The sequence below is a fragment of the Perissodus microlepis genome, chromosome 16, assembly GCF_051167445.1.
Source record: "Perissodus microlepis isolate ML-2025 ecotype Zambia chromosome 16, ASM5116744v1, whole genome shotgun sequence".
In the NCBI taxonomy this organism is placed as follows: Eukaryota; Metazoa; Chordata; class Actinopteri; order Cichliformes; family Cichlidae; genus Perissodus; species Perissodus microlepis.
The window spans coordinates 34,337,765-34,361,719 of NC_140476.1; the positions used below are offsets into that span (position 1 = coordinate 34,337,765).

A 23,955-nucleotide genomic window follows, 5' to 3' on the forward strand; every position below is an offset into this window, starting at 1 on the left:
TATGAAGACACTCGAAATAAATTTCTTGTGTTTGAAAACTATTTTGTGCAACTTTTTTGTATTTACAGTTTTGCGGGATAAGCCTCTGAAATTTCTCTAACTAGAAATATATGTAAAAAAAAAAAAAGATTTTAAATTTTTCTGTAGTTTATTGCACTTTTTTTGCAATTTATGTAATTACTATGACTAATGCATACATATTATTAAAATATGGGCTATAACAGTTGTATTGATGTATATCAACTTGAAATGCTCCCAAAAATGGCTCCACAGCATGTAAAAATATAATATAAGCTCTGGTGGACTTGGTTCTATGGTAGGTCTTAAAGGGTTAAATAGCCTGTGGCAAATATATTAGTGTTGTCTTCTCACTATACATACTCTTAACTTTATGCAAGAGAAAATAAAGTATAAAAAAATGATATTTTTCACAAAGAAACTCCATCTTGTGGTTTTGCGACATGGTGCTGCTTTACGTGCACCTGGATTTGCGACATGCTTTACGGTAACTCAAAACGATGGGCGTGTGACAGGTTGCAGTTTCATGCCCGGACATGCAACAGGCAGAGACAGCTGCACAGGCAGCCCAAGAAGAAGCACTTTTACCGAAAAGAGGGGGCACGTCTGCGGTTTGGTAACATTTTGGGTTCAACAGCACCAACACGGAGCAGAAGACGCCCATTTGCAAGCTATGCTATAAAACTATTCCAGCACCCGATGGCAACACAACAAATCTCTTCTATGACCTACAGAAGGTCCATGAAGAAGAATACTCAAGAATCTAGAAAATCCGAGCTAAACCAAGTTGTGGAACGACAGGAGCAATTTGGGAAAAGAAAAACTATACCAGCTGAAGATACAGCAGTCTTTCACACAAGGCACGCCGTATGAGAAAACGTCCCAGCGCCATAAACGAATCACAGGAGCCGTCTCGCGTTACATTTGTAAAGCCATGGCCCTGTTTATGTAGTTGAGAAGGACAGCTTTCGTGACCTCGTCAAAGTCCTTGATCCGAGGTACGTTATACCCGGTCGTTAGTAAAGTCGAGTTGCCTCGCTTATATGACGCATGCCGGGCCAAAGTAGAGCAGGATGTTTGCAGTGTCGTGCATTAAGCCTTGGCTGCTGACCTGTGGACGAGCAGAGATACGCAGCCCTACATGAGCGTAACCATCCACTTCATTAACAAAGACTCTGCGCTCGCTGTTTACAGACTGCGTACTTTCCAGATGACTACAGGACAGGTGGTGTATCGTGATATATATCGTTATCGTGATATAAAATAATTCATATCGTGATAAATATTTTTACCATATTGCCCAGCACTGTGTGGGATGGATCTCAGCCATGAAGTTCTTTGCTTTAAAGAGGAGAAATAACAAAAAGCAAATATGATCGTGTATCATGTTAGCCCTTTGATGTGCCACTATGACAGCCGAGGAAGGCTCTAGGACCTGCAGTCCTAAGCAGCTCAATAATTCTTTAACCTTAAAACTGTCACCAGACTACAGCGGGTCACTCCTGAGGCCGTCATCAACCCAACCGGAGCTCTGATGACAGTAATAAAAGGAAAAGATGTCGCCCAAACTCCCAAGATATAGTTCATAAAACAAAGGTCACATGGTTAGAGACCTCAGAGCGGGACTAAAGTGGACATTAACACCACCCCTCAGACGTCGCGGTGCACATGCAGATGTTTCACCTTTAACAAAGACATGATTTCATGCTAAAGCACCTCTGACATGGTCTTTCCCACATATTTCAGCTGTTTGAAGTCGGATTGGAAATGTCCTTGTGTGCACACACCGTGTCATAAATGGCCAAAGAGTGAGCTGCAGGGTATTGTTACACACCACCTGTGCGTGGTGCTGTGTCAGCGTGAAGCCTGCAGCCACACATTATCACACAGCGGGATTATGGTCAGCACCCGGAGATGCTACATGCTGTCTGCTTGGTCACAGCTTGGTGGAAGCAGCTTCCTCCTCAGCTATTTGTTTTCCACTGGTTGTCAACAGCAAGTCTAAAAGTAGACATCAGTCCACTGATGGTATCTGCCCCAATGTTACGCCCACACCCACTGGTGATTGTACGTGTTGTTGATGTTGGTTGATATTGTTTCAAACCCACACACGGGGTTTCCACGTTAACCCCTGATAAGAGCTGGGTTTTTCCTGCTCGTTAACTTTGAGACTGGTTTAAGACGAGGGTTGGACGACCGAGTGTTTAAGCACTGAACATATGAATTTATGAAGGCCGTGCAGTGATGAAGCTGCACGTGTGTGTGTGTGTGTGTGCGCGCACACTGGTAGAAGTAAATGTTTTTTACTGTTTGTTGTTGAAACAGGCAGCTGGCAGCTGAATGCAATGACTCAGCCTGTGTGTGTGTGTCTGTTTTTGTGTGTTTCTCTGCCTCCCACATAGACACACACAGTATTAATGGAGTATCCAGATGAGTAACAGTACTCTGGTCTCCAGTGTCTCCCCTTAGTGGACATCTTTGTAAAGAAAACACCCAGCGGGTAAATCAGAGACTGGTACAATGATCCTTCCTGTACTTGTTAGCAAATCTCAGTGGTTTTTATTGGATTGTGCGTAAGGGAAACACGTACACGCCACTCAAGGTCCAGAGGTCAGGGATGCCGTAGAGAAGGCTGCTGTTGGTCTGAGACACATTCCTCTCATAGTTTCAGTGGCTGAACAACACGACTCCTGGAGAAGAAACAGACTCACACAAATCAAAGTAGAATTAAGACAAATAAGGTTCAAACACGGCATCAATCTCTAATGTGACAACTAGAAATGTGTTTTTGTAAAACCCAAAGACGTCCACATGTAACTGAGCAGTAAAATGGTATGAAACACCTGACACAGGAAGCTCAGGACACGTTGCTGTGGAAAGCAATGGTTATCTGAGGTATCTTAGCAAGAACGTGAAGCTGCAGCAGCTGCTGAGTTTCCAAAAGGTTTCAGTGCTTCTGTGACAACGACAGCCTGTCTCCACTGGTCTTTATCCACCGTGTTGCTGCCGTCAGCCACAGATGTCAACAAATCCAACACGAGCATCAAGAACAAAAATGTTTCTTTTTTATGTACTGGAGTTTAAATGGTTTCACTTCCAACCCCTGCATCCGACAGCTCGGTGCTTATTTATTATAAAGCTGTGGCTTCTAAATAATAATAATGGATTGCATTGGCTACTACCCTACTGCCTATTGGTCAACACCAGTAGGCTGTAGGTAGGGTAAATTGTCTTGCCCAAGGACACAACGACCAGGACAGAGAGAGCTGGGGATCGAACCGGCAACCTTCCGGTTGAGCTTCCCAACCCCCTGAACTATGGTTGCCCCACAGCAATACAGCACAGCAGCATGTCCTGTACTGTCCTATAATGTGAGACACGTGGACAGCGAAGTGTTGGTATGGATGTGTGTGACGTTTGCAGATGTGTGTAGTCATCTCCAGCAAACGCTGAAGTTCAGCACCGCTGCGTCTCTTTAATTCCACACAGATGTGGAGACAGATGCAGGCTGCTGTTGCTGTATTACTGCACAGCCCTCATTCTTGGAAAATTGAATGTGATTTCTTCTTCTCTCCTTTTTTTCCTTCCATGTTTATCCCCTGAGCTGCACGACTCTGCCAAGCCACTCTCTCTCTTTCTGTTTCCGTCTCGTCTTTGTGCGTCTATGTCCCTCGACCCTCGCGGAGATCCAGGGGCCGGCTGTGCAGCTGGGGATCAGGACTATCGTTCTGATTGCACTGAATGGAGCCTGACATTGTTTCCTTCTTTTTAAAGCTTGCCTGGGGAACAGTGCAAGAAGCATTCAAATGCTTTACGTCAGATTCAAATTCAAGAAAATGCTCATGGCCCTCACAAGGAGGCGGAGTCTGACACGCAGTAAAAACAGGATCAGCGTTAAACCCTGAGAAACGACTGGACTCAGAACCAGTCTGTGCTTTCTGCAGGCAAACAAAACAAGTTTTAACTAAATGCACGTAAACGTGTGCATGTTCCTGTATCGTAATAATTCCCTGTAAAGTCATTTCCAGCACAGAAATCTCTACAGTGACTCAGTACGTGCTTTATTTTTACAAATTTCCAAATTCAGTGGAATTTGGCTCAAGCCAGATAACACACACCAATGAGTTAAACTGCAGGAATGTCTTAAAGACATAAAGACCTGGATGGCCGCTAACTTTCTGCTTCTTAATTCAGATCAAACTGAGGTTATTGTACTCGGCCCTGAAAATCTTAGAAATATGGTATCTAAGCAGATTCATACTCTGGATGGCATTACCTTGGCCTCCAGTAACGCTGTGAGGAACCTTGGAGTCATTTTTGACCAGGACATGTCCTTCAACGCACATATTAAACAAATATGTAAGACTGCTTTCTTCCATTTGTGCAACATCTCTAAAGTTAGAAATATCCTGTCTCAGAGTGACGCTGAAAAACTAGTTCATGCATTTATTACTTCCAGGCTGGACGACTGTAATTCATTATTATCAGGATGTCCAAAAAACTCACTGAAAAGCCTTCAGCTAATCCAAAATGCTGCAGCAAGAGTCCTGACAGGGACTAGAAGGAGAGAGCAGATTTCTCCTGTTTTGGCTTCCTGTTAAATCCAGAATTGAATTCAAAATCCTGCTCCTCACATACAAGGTCTTAAATAATCAGGCCCCATCTTATCTTAATGACCTTGTAGTACCATATCACCCTATTAGAGCACTTCGCTCTCGCTCTGCAGGCCTACTTGTTGTTCCTAGAGTATTTAAAAGTAGAATGGGAGGCAGAGCCTTCAGTTTTCAGGCCCCTCTTCTGTGGAACCAGCTTCCAGTTTGGATTCGGGAGACAGAAACTATCTCTACTTTCAAGATTAGGCTTCAAACTTTCCTTTTTGCTAAAGCATATAGTTAGGGCTGGACCAGGTGACCCTGAATCCTCCCTTAGTTATGCTGCAATAGACGCAGGCTGCCAAGGATTCCCATGATGCACTGGGTGTTTCTACACCTCTCTGCACTGAATCATATCTGTTATTAACCTCTGTCTCTCTTCCACAGCATGTCTTTATCCTGTCTTCCTTCTCTCACCCCAACCAATCACAGCAGATGGCCCCGCCCCTCCCTGAGCCTGGTTCTGCCGGAGGTTTCTTCCTGTTAAAAGGGAGTTTTTCCTTCCCACTGTCGCCAAAGTGCTTGCTCATAGGGGGTCATGTGATTGTTGGGCTTTTCTCTGTATCTACTCTACAATATAAAGCACCTTGAGGCGACTGTTGTTGTGATTTGGCGCTGTATAAATAAAACTGAATTGAAAATTAAATTGAATATATTTATAAAATATATAAAATTCCAACATTTGTTTATCAGTTTTAGTTTGTTTCAGAAATCTGTCACTCAGAACACGCTATATCATGTTTAGGTGGAATCTAGCGAGCTAGCTTCCTGCTAACTTCTAACTTAAATTGAATAAATCCTGTTTTCATGGATGTTAAACTGATTTTTTACACTAATTTAGGTTTTAATAAGCTCACGTTCAAACAGGACAGAAGCTGCCATTTACAAAACAGTGACTATTCCATTACAGAAGATTCCAGAGAAAACTGGAAAAGGTTCACTGCTTCCTGTACGCTTCTTTTTCTGCTTTCCTGTTAAGTGCAGGACATCGCCGCCTGTTTCCCCACATCTGCAGATCTCCGTACAGGGAACAAGGAAACTTGGATTTACTGAGAACAGCAACAAACTCTGGAGGTTAATGCGTTCGAATGACTGGATCGCAGGTTGTAACTTGTGAATGATGCAGTGAGTAACGGTCAGATAAGCGTCTCCCTATCATCACCAAGCAGCTCCTCCTCTGTCAGGAATGTCAGGTGCTTAAAGTGAAAGTCATTCTGATTGAAATTGTTGTGTCTTCTCTCTTAAACAATCTCCTTTAACTGCATTCTAAATATGAGCCATGCCGTTGGTCTGCACTGTGGAGGCTGAAAGACCTGAGCATCAGGTAAAAGTAGGTTTGTTTGGTTTTACAGACACGGCGGCTACACTTTAAATGACTTGTGAAACACATCTATTATGAATGTGAGGAGTCTTTTTCTCAGGGTTTTATTTGATTTCTGATTTGGGCAGAACTGAAAATCTGTGAACTCAGACTATGAGTAATACTTGGAAGTACAATTAAGTATTTTACATGTAATTAATTAATTTTGCATGATTGTTACATTGTAAACAACATTTTACACAAGTGATTATTTAATGTCTTAAATAAAAAAAACCTGCAAAACATTATAATAATAATCAGACATCGGAAACAATTTGTGTTCCTTTGAAACACAAACCAAATGTGGCCGCCGCCTCGTTTTGTGAGGCGCGCGAGCTTGTGCGTGATTGTCTTCAAATCAGTTTCCTGTACGCTGCTTGAAAGTGTTGACCCTGAACTACATCTACCATGATGCATTTCGATTCTGTGAACCCCACTGCCCCCGGTGCGGCGGGTGAGAGTGAGAACATCTAGTTCAACGTGATGTACCGCCGATCTGTTATTTAAATACAGACGTGTATCCATGGAAACGTCAGAATCGCCGCTGAAGCCATTTCAATGACCACCAAAAAGCTAAAACGCCAAACGATTAAAGAGCAGCTAAATAGATTCCGCCAAAAAATGGAGACGCCAAGCGCGGCTCCCACGTGCAGGACGTGCCCACCGAGTGTGGAAATCTCACAGATTCTGAAAATCCAGATTTCGTCACTGTCCAACTGAAATTTGCTGAACCAAAAGAAAACGAGAGCAAAACTTCACGTTTGAAAAACAGAATTCCCTCTCAGTTCGGCTGTTGCTTCCATCACGGCCGCACTTCCTGCACAGCTCTGTCCCTCAGTGTGCTTCCAAAATCTCTGCTTTCTGCCTTCTTCACTTGCTTATTACGCACCAGGCTGTTTTCTTTTCTGACAGGAAGGCCTCATTTCTGCTGTTCAGTACCAAAGAAACACCTAGCTGTGTCTCTAATAAAACCTCTGTACCTTTGTGAAAAAACGCTTTTATGACTACAGTTCAAAAAACAACACAAACATGGGCAGTGTGGGCACTGAGCTACCACAAGTTCTTCTGTAATTTTATACGTTTATTTCTTCCAAAGAGTCGAGCTGACAGATTTGTTTCTTTGTCACAGCAGGTTTTTTTTTGAACATGTAGACAAACAGTTAAATATAACAAAGGAGGGTTTCACTGGTCCACTCCAGATCAAAGTGGGCTGTGGGCCGTCATAGATAGTTTGTAGTGTTAGAGCTCGGCTCAAAGAGAGAGCAGCACTGATGCTGTTAGTTTGAAACTCTGTGAACATGTTTTCACTTATTCACTGAAAATGATCAGTGCGGTCAGTGCTTTTAGATGGGTGACCAGCGGTGTTTAAGCTCGCTACCGCTCTTCCACCAGCCTCCCTGTCATTCTCAGCTTCAGCTTGTGTTGATTCTGTGTGTTAACTGCTCGCACAGAGTGCAGAGGGACAGAGAGGTTTGTGTTTGGGGTTTGCTGGTTGGTCGTCTTGATGTAAATGCTGACATACAGAGCCGTGTGTGTGTTTGAAGACTGTGTCCATGCTGCCTGTTTTCCGTACAGGAAGCAGTGAAGCTTTTGTGTGTTATGGCTCGCAGTCCTCCTGGAACAGCCACTGTTTTTCTGTGCTCACTCTATCACATGTGAAAACACACAGTCTCATACGCGCACCACGTCCAAACCAAACCGCAGCTACCTTTTTATATCCAAGCAGCTCTCCGGGACAGATGGAAAGTATGTGAGCCGTCCTCCTGTCTCTGTGTGGATCCCAAACACAGAGGATGGACGTGGAGCGACGCTCAGATATAACCCGCTCAGACCTATGCTGCTCGTGGCATCAGCCAACTTGGATGTGATAATTATGGGCTTTTTCTGTGCAGTGAATATTGAGAAACTAAATCCAAGAGTTAAGTCTGGCTGCCTTTTCACTGTGGAGTTGGAAGCTCAAATCCTCTGCTTGGTTTGGAAAAATGTGTGGATGGAAAGAATGAAAGAGGAGTGTGTTCACCTCCTCCAGCAGCTCCTCTGTAGGTGTCTTCAGGCAGGAACTTCTTAACGATGTTAAAAACAGATTCATGCACTCTTTTGCTGTTAAGCACATCTTTATTCTTCGGATGCAGAGTGGCTCAGCATGGAGCACTGGTGCTGTGCTGGGCCATGATATTTCCATCAGCTCCAGTGGTAACATTTAGCTTGTCTCTATGATGGTTTAGTCAGTGCGTGCTGGTCTTCTCCATAATCACAAGTACTTGGGTCAGTATCAAAAGGCCTTTGGTTCTGGTAGATTAGGGTTAACAGGTTAGGTTAAAGTTGATGTTGGAAGCAGCACTAGTGTTTGTGCGATCGTGTTTTCACTGCGTGTCAGGCTGTGTGATCATTATTAAGTGTAGGCTGTATTCCAGGTTAAGAGGTTGGGTGGAAAGTATCACCAGTATTCTAATTTCCTTTTTATAATACAGTGTAATATAATGCTGCACAGACTCGGGTATTTTGGTGGTTACCACTGTGGGCTTAGGGGCAGGAAGAAGGGGAAAGGAGCAGGGGTGACTGTGTGGTCTTTGGGTTGCTGTTGTGGCGAGGACCGCGGTCAGGATCAGACCCATCAGCTGATCTCCACCAGGCTGGGATTCGAGCTCGGCTATCGTCGCATTAACATCAGGGTCAGGGTTGTCACCTCACAGGGTTTAAAACAGTTCACTTCACTTATTAATAGTCATTTCTAATAATTGCTCTCAGCTCAGGTCTGCGCTGGCAGACAGGGGTGTGGGGCTCATCGCTTACGGCGAGTGACGGGAAGTCAACAGCCCTCGGTGGGGGGTCCAGGTGACCCCGAGCAATGCAGAGACAAACAAAGCTGCAGGCGAGCATTAACTTTCTCTCTTTTACTCATCTCGGCTGGAGTCGGACTAAACAGCAAACAAGTCGGAGCTTTTACAGCGAAAATAAGAAAAAAAGCATCATAGGAAAAATAATTTCTATACTTGTTAAAAAATCCCAGTTATCAGTGTTTTCACATATTTAGTGAACAACAAGTTTGGAGGAAACAGGCAAGACCGCCATCTGGCCTAATGCATTTCTGTAGGTGTCATCATGCTCCAGTGACAGTGCAGCTATTATCCCTCACTGGTCTGTTTAAAGCGTCCAGATGACCTGTTACAAGAAATGAAGGAAACCTCTGCTCTGGCTTCCTCCCGTACTTTAAAGACATCTGTAAATCAGTCAGGTTAGACTGGTTACCGTGGGTGTGGGTGAAGTGGGCAGGATCATCCTAATCCTGTATGAATATTAGGGGTGGGGGAAAAAATCGATACCGTGTAGTATCGTGATATTTTGTTTGCTAATAATGTATCGATACAGGGACAGCAGAAATCGATATTTTGTTACAAAAAAGGTTTTTGTGCTCTGACTTCAGAGCATGTTGATCCTTTTTCTGAGCAAGAATCCTTCACTGTCCAAATGTGTTTAACTGTTTTTATGGCAGCAATAAACATGTTTTATTTCAATTAAGTTTAAAACTTTTTTATTTAATGTAAAATTATATTTTGTTTTAATTTACTTTCAAATTCTCCAGTTGCTGAAGGGGCTGCATAGTTTTCATAAATTGCATAGTTCAGAATAGCTGTAATTGTACCAGATGGTTGCATTCAGCTAAGTTGGACTAGACTGTAATACAAACCGTTCAGTTTGTCAACAATAAAACTGAAATGAGAGAAAGACTGAGTGTGAGACTTTGATATTAGATCAAATGAATATTGATAAAGTTTACCTTTATGTACAGAATCTGAATATCGCAAAATATTTTAAAAAATTGCAATAATATCGTATCGTGGGATGTATGGTGATTCCCACCTCTAATGAATATGTCTGAAAAGTCTATACACTGCTTTAATCTAAAGCACTTTAAGTGCTCATGATCTCTGGGTTTGCCTGATTATCTTCTATAATATCACATTTCTACATTTCAATGAGTCTCACATTTTCCTAACAAAACAGAAAGAAATGGGGGCTCAAGACTTTTGCATGGTCCTGGGTCACTGGGATAGTGCGGTGAAGCGGGGCCTGGGGCCTGGGGCCTGTCGGTGAACTTGTTGGAACTGGACCTGCTCTGGTAGATTCAGCTGAGTCAGATTCGGTGTCTGCTTTGTTAATTATACGATAAGCTGCAGGAATCTGTAGAAGCCTCATTTCTGTGTTTGGGAACATGTGCCTGAGCACGTTTTTCACTTGGTCAGTATTGCTTGCCTTTCCCCGTCTTGTACTTGTGTGTGCGTGTCTGTGTGTGTGCGTGTGTGTCTGTGTGTGTGCGTGTCTGTGTGTGCGTGTCTGTGTGTGTGTGTGCGTGTGTGTGTCTGTGTGTGTGTGTGTGTGTGTGTGTGTGTGTGTGTTCTTTGTACAGTCTCAAAAAGAGACAGAAAGTAATCGGGGAAAGCCCACTCTGCTGTGGTCATGGCGTCTTCAGCCTTTGCCTGTTTTCCTCACATGTTGAGGAGGTTGTCATTGGTTCCTAGTTGTTGTTTCTGGCAGGAATCATTTCAGCTGAGGACCGAAGTGGAAAGTTTTATTGTACGTTTAGCTTGGGTGTCACAGTGTACATGTAGAAGCAACGTTTTTAAACACTGTAACGTAATAGGAGCTAAAATGATCTGTTTTTGGAGTCCTGGCTGTCAGCACAGCTGTGGACACTCAGGGTGGCCTCACCTGTGGAACCGTCACTCTGACCGTGTGATACTTTACACTGTACTTCAGTCCAGCATTATTCTGTGATGTTGCTAATGAAGGTTTTAAGAGCTAACACGAGTTTGTGTGTGCGTGTGTGTCCATGCGTGTGTGTGTCTGTGTGTGTGTGGGTGTGAAGGCCGTCTTCATTCTGTGAAGTAACATTTCTGTTTTCCAAAAAAGCAGCTGACACGTTTGTTAAAGTTTCATATTCATGGTTCAGACACTGTTTATCTAACTGATGGATGTTCGGCTACGTCACTCTGCAGGTCTTGATGCTCAACTCCGACTTTTTGATCAAATCCGACTTTTTTGTCTGCTCGTTCACACTACAAATAAAATGTGACAGCAAACGCGCTCTAGTGTGAAAATATTGTTCACACTGCAGGCGAAAGCGCATCAAATCCAACTTCTTTGACCCTGTGCGAAACATATCCGATCATTGTATGACAGTGTGAACGGCACAAATCAGATTATTTTAATTCGATCTGGGTCACCTTTTTATGTGGTGCTGAATCCGATACATATCTGATGTTTTAGAAAGCGACTGCTGTTTGAGAAGACATCGTGAACGCTTCCTGACCATCCAGTGTAGATGTCAGTGAAACTGTGGGGAAGACAACGCTGGAGAAACGTGAACATTTTATTTGTTCTGTATAATCTGCAGATTCTGACAGAAGTCTGCAGCTAGAAGCAGCGCTGCTCTAAAACAGCAATAAGCATCATTATTAGGCCAAATGTAAATAACACAATAACTTTATAACTTAAAGCAAAATTGGGAAACGTAAAGTCCGAAGTCTTAATATTAAGGCCATCAGTCACACATACTGTTGGTCTGGGTCTAAACAGAGCGCGTTGTGTGTGACGTCTTCTTTTGCGCATGCGGCCGCTTTGAGCGTTCACGCTAGAGCGCGTTTGCTGTCGCATTTTATTTGTAGTGTGAACGAGCAGAGAAAAAATCGGATTTGATCAAAAAATCTGAATTGAGCATCAAGACCTGCAGAGTGAACGCAGCCTCATATCGCCTTGAATGTAAGAACTACACCACATAGAACTGAAAGTCTATAAGCGGGCTGGGGTAGCGAACCCTGTGGATCGTCCGGAGCAGACAGGCCTTTGTTTTCTTTATTTTCTTCAGGTTTGTTGCCTTCACACAGTTCTGTAATGCTGACACTCTGTCATTGTGTCACTTCACAAGCTTCTGTGTGGTTTTCCTGTTAAGTCTAAAAATAATGTTTTTTCAAGGAGCTGCATAAGAAAAGGGTTGCACCAGTGAGGTATAGTGGTGCTTCACCTTCACCTTGATGTTTCTTGGATTGTTTTGTGTGCAGTTTTGCATGCTTTTTTTTTTTTTTTTTAAACAGCACATTGTGTTTTGCGTCCTGATTGGCTGTAGACCATCGTCGATCACTCTCCTCCATGCTGTGTCTCCTGTACAGTACAGGATGTGTTCAGCGTGTCAAATATACATCAATCTTTGATCACCAGCAGCGTGACTCTGAAGTGCTGCACTGCAAGTTTGTAAGTTTTCTCCCCAACAAACAACAATGTCGACAAAACGTCGTCACCTGCGGGTGCCTTTGGTTTCATTCTATAATACTGGGCTTATTTTTCTACAAAGGTTTGAACTTTGTGAGTTTAAACAAGAGAGAAACGTGTGAAAATGTTCATGCCTGTCTGAGAAAAGTGCATAAAGTGTGTAGTGAGGGGTTTTACAGCCTTCAAACATCTGTATAATAATTGAAAAAGATGCGGATTTCATCTATCGCGGATTATTTTTAGACGGTAACTCCAGCGATAAATGAGGGGCCGCTGTCCTGGCTGACTGACATTATTAGCTTTGTATTTTTCATTGTTCTTAATAATTCTGGACACTTTCTGTGAGTGGACCTGCTGATAACTTCTACAGTCAAACTGCAGCAAACAGTTGGACCGTGTGCAGTGAACTTACTGTGATTGGAGTTAGTCTGAGATTATGTGGCAGATGGCACCACTGGGCAGTCGCTGTGAAAGTTGCCGCCCCGAGGTTGTGGGTGTCGCCTGCTCAGGCTACATCTAGGGCTGGGCCATATCATACCGTTCACGGTAACACCGGTGTAATGTTGGGCAACGATAAGAAAGTGAAATATCACGATAGAATACGGGTAAAACGCGCATGCGCAGTGCCTTTGTTTACATGCGCACATGGCGGCGACGCAGAACGAGAAGAGCGAAAGTGGATCGTTGAATGAAACAGATGAACCTGAACTGGTTTGTAAAAATGCTGCAGCTTCAGTGGTGGAACTGGTTTAGCTTTCGTCAGAGACACAACAAAGCACTATTTTTGGTAGCGCATGCTAGCGGGCGTCGTTATTACCGTGTTGTTTGGAAAATACGGCACACTTAAAATCAATCCTTTGATTTTTCTGAAAGTCGACAGAGCCCCTTATAATCCCGTGAGCCTTATGTATGAACTCTGGTTGTGTTTACTGACCTCGAAACGATTTTATGTGCACGGCGCTCGAAAATCTGTCAAATGTTTCAGTACGACTTTGCTGAGCTACGAAGCCGCACCGCTTGATGGATTGTCGGAGCATTACGGCTATCGTAGGCGGAGCCTCGCGGAGTGATACGTACTGTGCTTCAACATAATATTACCGTGTTGTGTGTGTTTAACCTCTTTTTAAGTGTTTGTGGATGTTATACATGGTTATGCTGAGGATGTGTCGGCCAGTTTCCACTGGAAACGCCTTTTGGTTAAACTGTCAGCAAGGAATTTGCACTGTTAAATCTTTATATAACTTTAATGCACATAAAAAACAGCTGCTTGTTTAAGTGAAAATACATTGATGGGTTTTTGGCAACTAGTTAGTCGCTGCAGCTGCTTTCAATCGATCTCTGACTGCAAAAAAATAAAATCAATCTAATTCTGATTTTCAAAGGTCGAACATGAGCAGGCCAAATCCTTTCTTCCTGTTGTGGAGCAGTCTGCCCAGGCAGGTTTGCTCACCTCCTTCTTTGCTCTTCTTCCTCCGAGCAGCAGTTTAACCCAGCAGCTCAGTGACGTTGCATTAAGTGCCTGAGGTGTTGACTCTGTGTTTGCAGCATAGGCGAGTGCTGTGAATCTCCCTGACAGTTCTGCAGTGTGACCACTGCAGCATCACTGTAGGGTTTTTGAACAGTGCTATGTTGGTAAATCTAAAACCGTTCAGCTCGGCATCAGCAGGCTGTCACAATCAGCAGCCGGCCTTCAGATTGCAGTGCCTGGATGTACACTGAGGTGGCATTGTTAAAGAGGCTCTGTCCTCCATGCAGGGGGGGTTACTGCATGCGTGAGTGAAAACTGTGACTTGGGACAAACTTTTCTGTCCTCATTCAAACTGTGCCGACACAGATTCTAGTTAAGAAAGTGCTGGAATATTTCAGACTTGATATGACAGCTAGCTAAAATAGCAACAGATGCTGCGCTTGTGCCGATGGTCACCAGTGGAGAAATGACACTGTGGCACTGAGGAAATACTGTTTGCTGTGTCAGCAGCCATATTGGATGTAGAGGAAGTAATACCCTGACACATGAACAGCGTTTCCTGCAGTGCAGGTGTCGGCTTACTTCCAGGAATCTTGATATTTTGCAACAGCAGTTAGAAAATCAGAAAAGTAAATCCATGTGTGTCATTTTAATCCAGGGGTAAAATGATTTTTCATCCATGTTTATGTGATGTTTAAAAAAACTTTGAACGTTTCCAGTTTCCTTCTGTCTGATTGGATGTGCCCTCCGGCAGCGCGTACCCATCTGAATAACAATTTAAGGAAAAAAATGCAGCCGATTTAACCCTGGGGCGTGTGTGCTCGTCTGCGCGCTCGTCTGCGCGCTCGCCTGCGCGCTCGCCTGCGCACTCGCCTGCGCGCTCGTCTGCGTGCCAGCTCAGTAGTCGGTATAAAAGGATGCATGTAGTAACGTCTAATAATAATCCTGTGTATATTCTTAAAGCATTTTATTCTGTGTGCCTGGCCGGGTTCAGTCGTCTCCTACAGCTGCTGTGGACTGAACAGTGCTGACGGTGCCACGGTCTAAATAGGTGCGTTGGGGGTTTCTACCAGCCCAGCTTCTCACTGTCAAACACGTCACACGCACACTGGTGTTTTTATAGCTACGAGGATGCTCGCTGACACCCCCGAGTCCCTAAACCCAAAGCAGGGATTATTCTCGGTTGGACACCAACAGCTGCACGTGCCACACGTCAGCTGTCATTGTGTTTGACTTCTTTGAAGTGTGTGGTACGGTGTCTTTGTGGAGGGCATGCCAGCTTTGACATAGAGCCGCTGTCTAATGACACATCTTAGGTCCTTGCAGGTCCCTGTGATTCATAAAGGCCTAAGCCTAATGAAGTCTAACCTCCACAGCTGGACCAGTTAAAACTTGCACTCTTTCCAATAGCGTTAGAGTCTGTGTGTCAGGGACTTTCTGAGGAACGGCACACGATGATCTGTGGAAATGAGCCGTCGACCTGCACAATGTGTTTATTAGCTTTGCTCTTATTTTCTTGGAATACTTTTATCCCGTTCTTTTTGTGAGGAATTTATAAGTCATGCATTTCACTGCATGAAATGATTAGCTGTGGAGGGAACATTTGTTTAGCTCTGGTAGAACAGCCAGCTCGCTTTTTCCTCTGCTTTCAGATTTTTGTGTTGTGCGTCTGTCCCTTTGTCACAATGTCTCAGAACTGCTCCGACTGCTTGGACGAACAGGAGGCTTGATGATGTTTTTGAATTATGAAGTGATTGTCAAACATCAATATCAAAAAGCACTAACAGTGAGAGGAGGCAGACGCAGGACGTCAGCGAGCTGGTTACACACGTACAAAGAAATACTTCAGCTGGTGGCTGTCGCACTAACAGTGGCAGTTTTCCTTATAAATGAGTTTAAACGTTTTTCTTCACACACACATTTAAACGTGAACAGCAGAGAGATTTCTACATTCACCACAGTGTCAAAGTACGCTCCAAGATTAATGTAATCAGTTTAGTATTCAAACAAATGTCACAGTCTCTGAGAGCATTAGCAGCCTGGCAGCTGCTGGGTCTGAGCCGACCGCTGGGATTTCAGATCTGTCTGCTGTGATTCTGTGTGTTATGCTTGTATTTGTAGCTCAGTGTGTGTTTGACATCCTTCCAAACTCAGTCAGATCAGCTTTACTGATGTATCCTAACCATGAGACGGTCACCCCAGCTACCACAACACTCCTGAACCTGCAGCAGCAACTCTAATAACAGCGTTGTTATTTTGAATGTGACTCACTAATGGGTCGCGTACAAACATGCTGCATCATCAGAATCCAGTGGGCGGAGCCTCAGTCCTGAGGATGTTTGAGGAAGCCTGGAGGAAGAAGTCCTGCATTAGGAGTGTTTCAGTTCCCCTCTGCTCTGTATTCATAACATCAAACTATTAAGTCCTCTTAAAGTAATAAGGTTTATAATAAAGGCTTATTATGACTGAAGTAGCAGAATGGTAGCGCCATTGTTTCCAGAGAGCTTAAAGCCTCTGCCCATGTTTCATAAGACTTTTTAATGGGGCCCGTTTGGCAGACGGGAATAACCAATCAGGAGAGGCATATTAGCGATCCCTTCACGGCCATCGGTGGGGGAGGTAACACAGTGTTGTTTAACCTTTGCCTCTGCACCTGTCAGTGTTTTGAAGTCCCCAACAGAAAAACGTCAGGTACATGTTCTGCTCGTGCTGGTGGGAGTAGAACAAGACATTTATACGACTGATTTTCACGTCTTTATGGGAAGTCTCAGTGTGAGGTCCACGTACGTCAGGGAGGTCGTCATGAGGCTGAGAAACGGGACGTAACGGACGAATCACAGTGAGGGCAGGAACGCCAACATATACTTTACACCTGTGGAAGAGATTCTGTGGATGGATTTGGAAAAACACCAACGATGTACGGCTGTTGGTGGGAATGGACTGGTGTTTGACGATGCAATGGAAATGTGACATGTATGAAAAACTATTCAAGCCAAAGAATAAATAAATGAGTAAACAGGATGATTCCAACCCTGCTGAGCTGAGTGGAAAAACCCACAAACTATTGACATCAGCTGGAGCAACGGCCTGGCAGAGCATCACAAAGAAGGCGTCTTTAGAGACGTCCATGTTCCAGACTTGTTCAACCACGAGCTGTTTTGAAACACTGTTATTGGCTAATACTTTCTAATGCTTTCCAATTGCAACACAGCAGGATGGGGAACTGTTTTAAATGACACATCAATTTTTAATTCCTGAAAGATATGAATGCCAAGTGATACGGCACAAACATGGGTGTGCAGCTGAGGTTAGCCACTTTAAGGAAGAGGACACGAAAGCCAAAGGTCATCCAGACTGAACTGTTTCATTTGTTGAACCCTTTAAACAGTCCCACAGCAGTGTACTGTACATCACTCCCATGGGTTTACACAGTGGGTTATCTACAATGTCATATAGCTTTAAAAAACTCGGTAACACTTCCTGTTAGATGGCTGCATGACTGAATACTGGTTCACTCACTGTTGAGCGACTCCTATGCTGGCAGAGTAACAGTACAGGGGGATGACTTGGCCTCAGCCTTTGTTATATCCCCATGTTGTGAGACTGACCGAGTTACTCCCCTCTGTCAGTCTGTCACATGCTCCCATTCTTCTCAGCACACAGACTAAAAATGTCTTTGTGTTCAGAACAGCTCGACAACACGCTGCAGTTTGGGCACCTTTTTCCAAACGATATGACCTCAGCTGGTGTTTTGAGGATGGTGGCAGAGAGCACTGCCCACACTCGGTGCTTGCTGTAGGATATTATAGACGTGCTTTTCATCAAAACATTTGAACGGGTGCATTTTCCTCCTTCTCATCAGTGTTTAAATCTAGGATAAAAGTTGTCTCGACTTCCGATCGGCTCGCTGTGACTGTTGTGCTCCAAAAACAGCCTTGCGATTGTTTCGTTGCTAGGAGGTTACTGACCTGTAGATGAGATGGAAGTTGCCGACTCGTCTGCGAGCGCTCGATAAGTAAAGTAGACGACCAGAATCTGCTGGTGACCGGAGCAGCTGTGAGCAGGTGTTTGGTGTACTTTGGTTAGCAGACCTCTTTTCAGTCAGCTTCACCTAGAAACTGCGAGCAGCTTGCCACAGTCAATAACCGGTCAGGCAACACACATGTTTACTAGTGACCAGTGGTAACTATTTGCTGGCTAACTGGTCTCTAGGTCGATGTGACTGGTGGAGGACGTACACCTCTGCTGATGGGGAAACATTGTTGAGCGTTAGTAAAGGGCTCCTCCTCATTCATAGCGTACAGTTAGCATTACATGTCATCATCGATGAGGACGTGGACATCAGAGTTAATTTAGCCTACGGCAGTGGGAGGGGATTAACCTCTTAGCATTTACCTAGTCACCAGCAACCCATCTGGGGTGAGCAGCAGGTTTAGCTCAGCATCTGCTCAGTTTTATGGATTTTTTGCTTATTTGTCGTAACCAAATGTAACAGCTGCCATGATTGTATGAGCCTGAGATTAATGAGGTTAATGAACAAGCTGGAACGTTCCACATGTGACAAACACTAAGCTACAGGCGGCTGATTTTAAACTTCCTGTTTATTCATGTTTATGAGCTGTTTTGTTAGTAACTGTGCCAACAGCACTAAAATAAGACACGCTCCACATGTAAGCTTCCCAGTGAACAGTTGCTGGGTTGAATGCCGCTGATGTGCCCGTGAGCACTGTGTTGCTCTTTGGTCGCTCCAACAACAGCCTCCTTGTTGCTTCAGCTTTCAGCTACTGATCACATGAGAGCTGCTAATGGTCTTATACAAGTACGATCGCAGCGTTGGTTTGTTCGGTGAAGTGTTGACGTTTTTATACATTTGTCCACTCAGTTTGTGGAGACACACACACACAAACACACGCACACATATCCATGTGACAGGTGAGCAGTGTTTGTGTGTGAGTCCCCAATTAAAGGCCTGATCACAGCATGATTGGGTCTGAGGAGCCGCAGTGATGCTGTGGCTGATTCAGCAGGTACGCACAGAGGCTCACAGGGTGAAGATGGAGGCCAGAGCGTGGACGGAGCCGGCAGCAGGGTCTTTAAATGTTGGGGCCTGTCAGTTATTTTTAGGTCACACACAGGCTACACTCAGCACGGTAGATGCACACACTAGCGCCACCTGCTGACAACATATCTGGTGTGTAGACAGCCACTGTGTGTGTGTGTGTTATCACATGTAGCGGAGCTGGTCGGGCTCTCTAAGCCAAAGGTCTTCTCTGTAGGACTACAGACCACATTCAGGCTGTAAGCAGGTCCCACACACCAACAGCCAGCTGTGACAGGACCAGCGTGCTTTCAACAACACTGCATGTGAGTCTCTGTCCATCTGAGGGAAGTCTGCTCTTGTACTTGATGCCTTTTCTGTCTGTGTCTGCAGGCTGATTGGATCATCACTGCGTGCTGCGCTCCAGCTGGACTGAGCTGTTAGCAGACCAAAGGTAACTGGCCTTAAAGCACGTGAGCCCTTTGAATCGCACGGACACGTGCGTGTGCTGACTTGTTTGAATGGGTTCACTTCACACAGCTGTTAAGAAAAGTGATTTAGAAAATGATTTCTAGAACAAATAAAAACAGAGGAGCTGCCGTAACAGGCTGCAGGCACATGGTCCAACCGTCCTCTGCAGCCATCAGCAGAGACAGACTCACCTCTGCCTGCTGCCTCTGTAGAGTGCTGCTCCACACATTTACACCAGCTCCAGTTCAGGCCCAGTTTCATCAGGAAGGATAAACTCTTGCTGTGCAGCCCCTCGTGAGTGAGGGAGCAGCCAAAGTCCTCTCTATTTCTGTCACATACATGTCCAAAAGTTTTTGAACTGCAGTCTCATAGTTGATCTTAAAATTTGTGTAAGGGTAAGTGGGCGGAGCCCAACTGATGGTGCAAAGTTCTGTCGTGGTTTCCAAACTAAAAAAGGGAACAGCAGTCCCACACCTGCTTCGAGTACTCCAGGAGAGTAGAACAGCGCTCTATAAGAATCAGCCCATCATTTACCATTTACTGGGCTTCTTGTGTTCTTGTTGGTCCACTGTGAGCTCTGTGGACAACTGAACAGCTCTGTAGTGAGTGGCTCCAGCCTTTACCCACAGCCAGTTCTGAGTGCTGGTGGTAGGGCTGTGCGATATGACCAAAACCTCATATCCCGATATAAAACCTCTATCGTCGATCACGATATAAATCACAGCAATGTAACATTTCTGTAAATTCTGTGAATCTCGGGCAGGTGAAGTGTTTCCAGCTGGGCGTCGTGTAGCTGGAGTCGAGTGTTTTAACGATGCATGAAACGATACATTTTTAGACATAAGTTGTAACGGCCGCCGTTTTCTTTGTGAGTGTTTATTCCACGGCGTGCTGCGGGGAAAAGCCTGTTCTAACGTTGGAGTCTAAGGTTTATTTTTTAGCACCTGGCGGCTCTTTTTTAATTCTCATCCGTAAACACTCTGCTCTTTCACGTGATTCAGTTTATTTTGAAAAGTCTCAACAGGATCTTGAGCTTTATTCTGAAAGCGGACATGCGATGGTTTTACTGTCGTTGTTGCATAAAAACAGGCGCTTGTCCGTCCGTAGTGTGGTTATATTAAATATAAGAGAAAGAGAGAACTTTAAGAAATTAATAATAACTACAGTGACATCAGAACCATGATGTTGCTGTAAACAGTTTATTTTGCGACACCACGAAACAAACGATAGCGTCAAATGAAACGACAGATGTTTTTATATCGTCATCAGATATTTATCGTTATATCGAACAGCCCTAGCTGGTGGTATAAATCTGTGAACTCCTAGAGCATGAGCCACGTGTGCGTGCGTGCGTGCGTGCGTGTGTGTGTGTGTGTGCGGTTTAGGAGCCCTGAGATCACACAGCGTGCTCATTATGAGGCTGCTGCTCTGATATCTTTAGTTTCACACAAGTCCAAATGAACCCACTGCTGCACACACATGTGTAGCACACTGGTGACATATCAAAGTGTCATATGACCCACACACAGTGTGTGGTTGTGAGGGAGTGGTTTGTGTCCCTCCTTATAGTGAAGTTAGATCAATAGTGAAACGACCCAGAGTTTATTTCAATTCTTTTTAACATAGATGTGAACTCGGGTATGTAAAGTATGAATGCCAAAGCACTGGGAGTATATGCATCTGTGCGCTCTGTGAGAACAGATGAGACCACACTGGTGCCCGTGTGATGACTGTTTACAAACATCAGGCAGCTGTGACTGATCACACGATCAAACGTTAGAAAAGCTCTGCATGTCGTCTTCTACAAGGCACCGTTCATATGCACGCAGGATTTTTAAAGTCACTCCATAACGAATACAAATCTTTCAAAGTCAAGGTCAGAAGTCAAGCTGTTAGGAAATCTTGTGAATGCTGTAACTAAAGGTGGGTTTTTAAATTCTCCTCTTTTTTGTTTTTCAAACCACAAATATTTAGAAAACTCAAAGGTAGCAGAGATGTGGGAACAGCACCCAACACGACATTTAACTGTATAATATTCAGCTGGATACAGGTTCATCAGAGCACAGGTGAAGACCCTACAGCATCCTGAATATAACAAGTGTGACTATAAAGGTTGTCTCACCGTGTGGTGTCTGACGTACAAACTCCACATACGGTCAGTGAAAGCATGCAAGAGTAAAAGTTTTTTCATGTTTTCGTCCTGTTGTCAGTTCTTTAAGCCAAAAACAATAAACTACAAGAACACAGCTTTGTGTCTTTGCAGGGTCGGGTGTCTTTGTTGGTCATGTTGTTGTAGCGTCACTGTGCCTGTATTCTCACCTCAGCTTTCAGCCTGCTTGTGTGCAGGGGAATTACTCAGGGCAGTGAGTGTCCACTTACTCAGTCCTACAGCAGAATCAACTTCCTGCTGCCTCCTGTTTGTTTCTATGGGAGCAAAAATAGATCTCATTTGTTCTTTGTGTGCATGCACGTGTGTGTGTGTGTGTGTGTGTGTGTGTGTGTGTGTGTGTGTGTGCAGTATCATGTTACATGGCTGCAGCTGAGCCCTGTTGGGGATCTGCTGGGTCTTGAGGTTCGGATAGACGCTCACCATCATTTCCACCACATACATGCGCACACGTGTCCGTTTGCTTGTCTCTGTTTCTGTGACACAGGGTTTGTCCTGCAGCACGAACCTGCAGACACAGTGGCCACTGCGTAACATGTAAGCCAGCAGAAAGGCTGCAGCAGCACAGCACTCGCTCTCTCGCCACCTCCCACTCTTTCTCCGGATTCATCTCATCTCCCTTCCTTCAGAAACAGAAGCAGGTGTCGATACGAAGCAGGGAAACAGAAAGGAAATGATGTAATGCCTGCTGTGGGTCTCGGGGGAAGTGATATCATTGTGCTGGATCAGCAGGCGGCCCCCCCGCTCGTCCTCTGCTTCCTCTGCCTCCCACCATCCTTCTTCCTGTGTGATATGAGCTAAACGTTTGCTGTGCAGAAATTACACTCTGGAAACTGTATTTACGTGAAATCTGCTGATGTAATCTGTTGTTGGCTTTTGTACGTTGCTAAGAGAATCAAACAATGTGTGTTATATTATTAGTGACCTTTTTACAAAGCACAGGAAGTACAGGATGGCCTTTTTGGTCTTTCGGGGTAATTTCCTGCATCCTGTTTGAGCTGGTGATGATGTAACAAAGTTAAAGATGGCTGAATGAGGCGAATGACATCGGTGGCAGAACGTCCGCCTGATGGACGGATGGCCTTTCCTGCTGAAACTGAAATAAAAAAGTAATTTCATTGTTTAAAAAAATCCTACATACTAGTCATTTGGTTTAACCTACAAATACACCCTGATCAAAGCTGCTCACACCAGCTTTTTTATTGTTTCCAACATTTGTAACTCAGTTTGTATTTATTCAGGTCAGAGTCCGGTTGAGATGAGAGACCAAGAGGTGAGCAGAAGTTAAAGTAGGAAACTGGGGTGCCGCTGGTGTAGAGGTGAACGTATTCGCTTGGCAAGGCTAAGGTTGCTTGTTCGATTGCAGCTGGAGACACAGATTCCCTTCTGGGGTTGTGTCAGAAACCCCTCGGCCTCATCCAGATAGCAGCTGGTGTCGTCTGCATAGCAACGAAAACGTCTTATCTAATAATATTAGCTGGATCGATGGAAGAACGACGTCTGTGGGTGGACGTGGCCATCGACGACATCCCCCACACCATCCATGCTTACTGGACAAATGTCACGGCAGAAATTCAGACGCATCACACCAGGAAACATTTTCAATCTTCTGTTGTCCAGTTTTGGTGAGTGTGTGAATTTTTAGCTATTTTGTTTGGCCAGAGTGTGGTGTCGACGTGCTGCGCATTCAGAGAGGCTCTTCTTGAGTGGGGAAATCTCAGACCATCTGACAGCAACAACGATGCCTGAGCTGCTGCCATGTTTGTTGATTAGATATTTGTTTACATGTTGTCATGGTAGAGAGTTTTAAAATGACCTCCGAGCTGTGAGGGAGCTTTTGAAAGGAGAGCGAGGCTAATAATCATCATTCATGTCGCCTCACCGGGCTGCAGAGTGTTGTGGACTCTGTGTGTGCTTCCTGTGCTGTTAGCAGAGCTGCAGACGACTCTGGCACCATCACAACGATGCACATAGAACCAGAGTAAACAGAAAGCATCCTTCCCCACACTCTGGGGTAAAGAGTGTGGGGATCACAGGAAGCCTGGCTCGCATCAGTCTGACTCACAGCTGTGCCCGATGCCTCGTATTTAACCTTCACTGTAGTAAATGATGCTAACTCACAGCTGAAACATGGCTGATGTCCATGTTAGACAAACTGGGAGACTCCCAGTATACACGTCTGTCATATGAAGGCAGCATTGTGGGAGAGCCTCACTACAGAATCAGCGTTAGACTCTGACACACACACACACACACACAGTGTGAAACACTTTACAGTGTAAAATCATTCACACTGAGCTCATCGTCAGCACGATCCTCTTTGGCAGAAATGTTAGAGGCAAAGTTAAGAGAGGAAGTAAGGAAGAGACATCCCGCAAAACATGACTCGAACAAATCTGCTCAAAGATCCTGGATTTAAATCTGAGGAGGAATTCCTCGATAGCAGAGACGGAAGCATCACCTCTGTTTGCTTTGAATCAGCTGACTCTAGATTTTAGTAATGCAGTTTGTATT

General features: G+C 44.5%; 1 protein-coding gene across 3 annotated transcripts in view; it reads left to right on the plus strand.

Moving 5' to 3' along the window:
• Nucleotides 1-23,955, plus strand: part of raph1a (Ras association (RalGDS/AF-6) and pleckstrin homology domains 1a) — a 71,116-nt gene that overhangs the window by 9,579 nt on the left and 37,582 nt on the right. For 2 of the 3 annotated variants that reach the window (XM_084907801.1, XM_084907803.1), the window contains exon 2: nucleotides 19,197-19,257. The exons of the other annotated variant lie outside the window; for it this stretch is intronic. The gene's annotated coding sequence lies outside the window, so the exon portion shown is untranslated. The remainder of the gene's footprint in view (nucleotides 1-19,196; nucleotides 19,258-23,955) is intronic. 3 annotated transcript variants of the gene reach the window in all.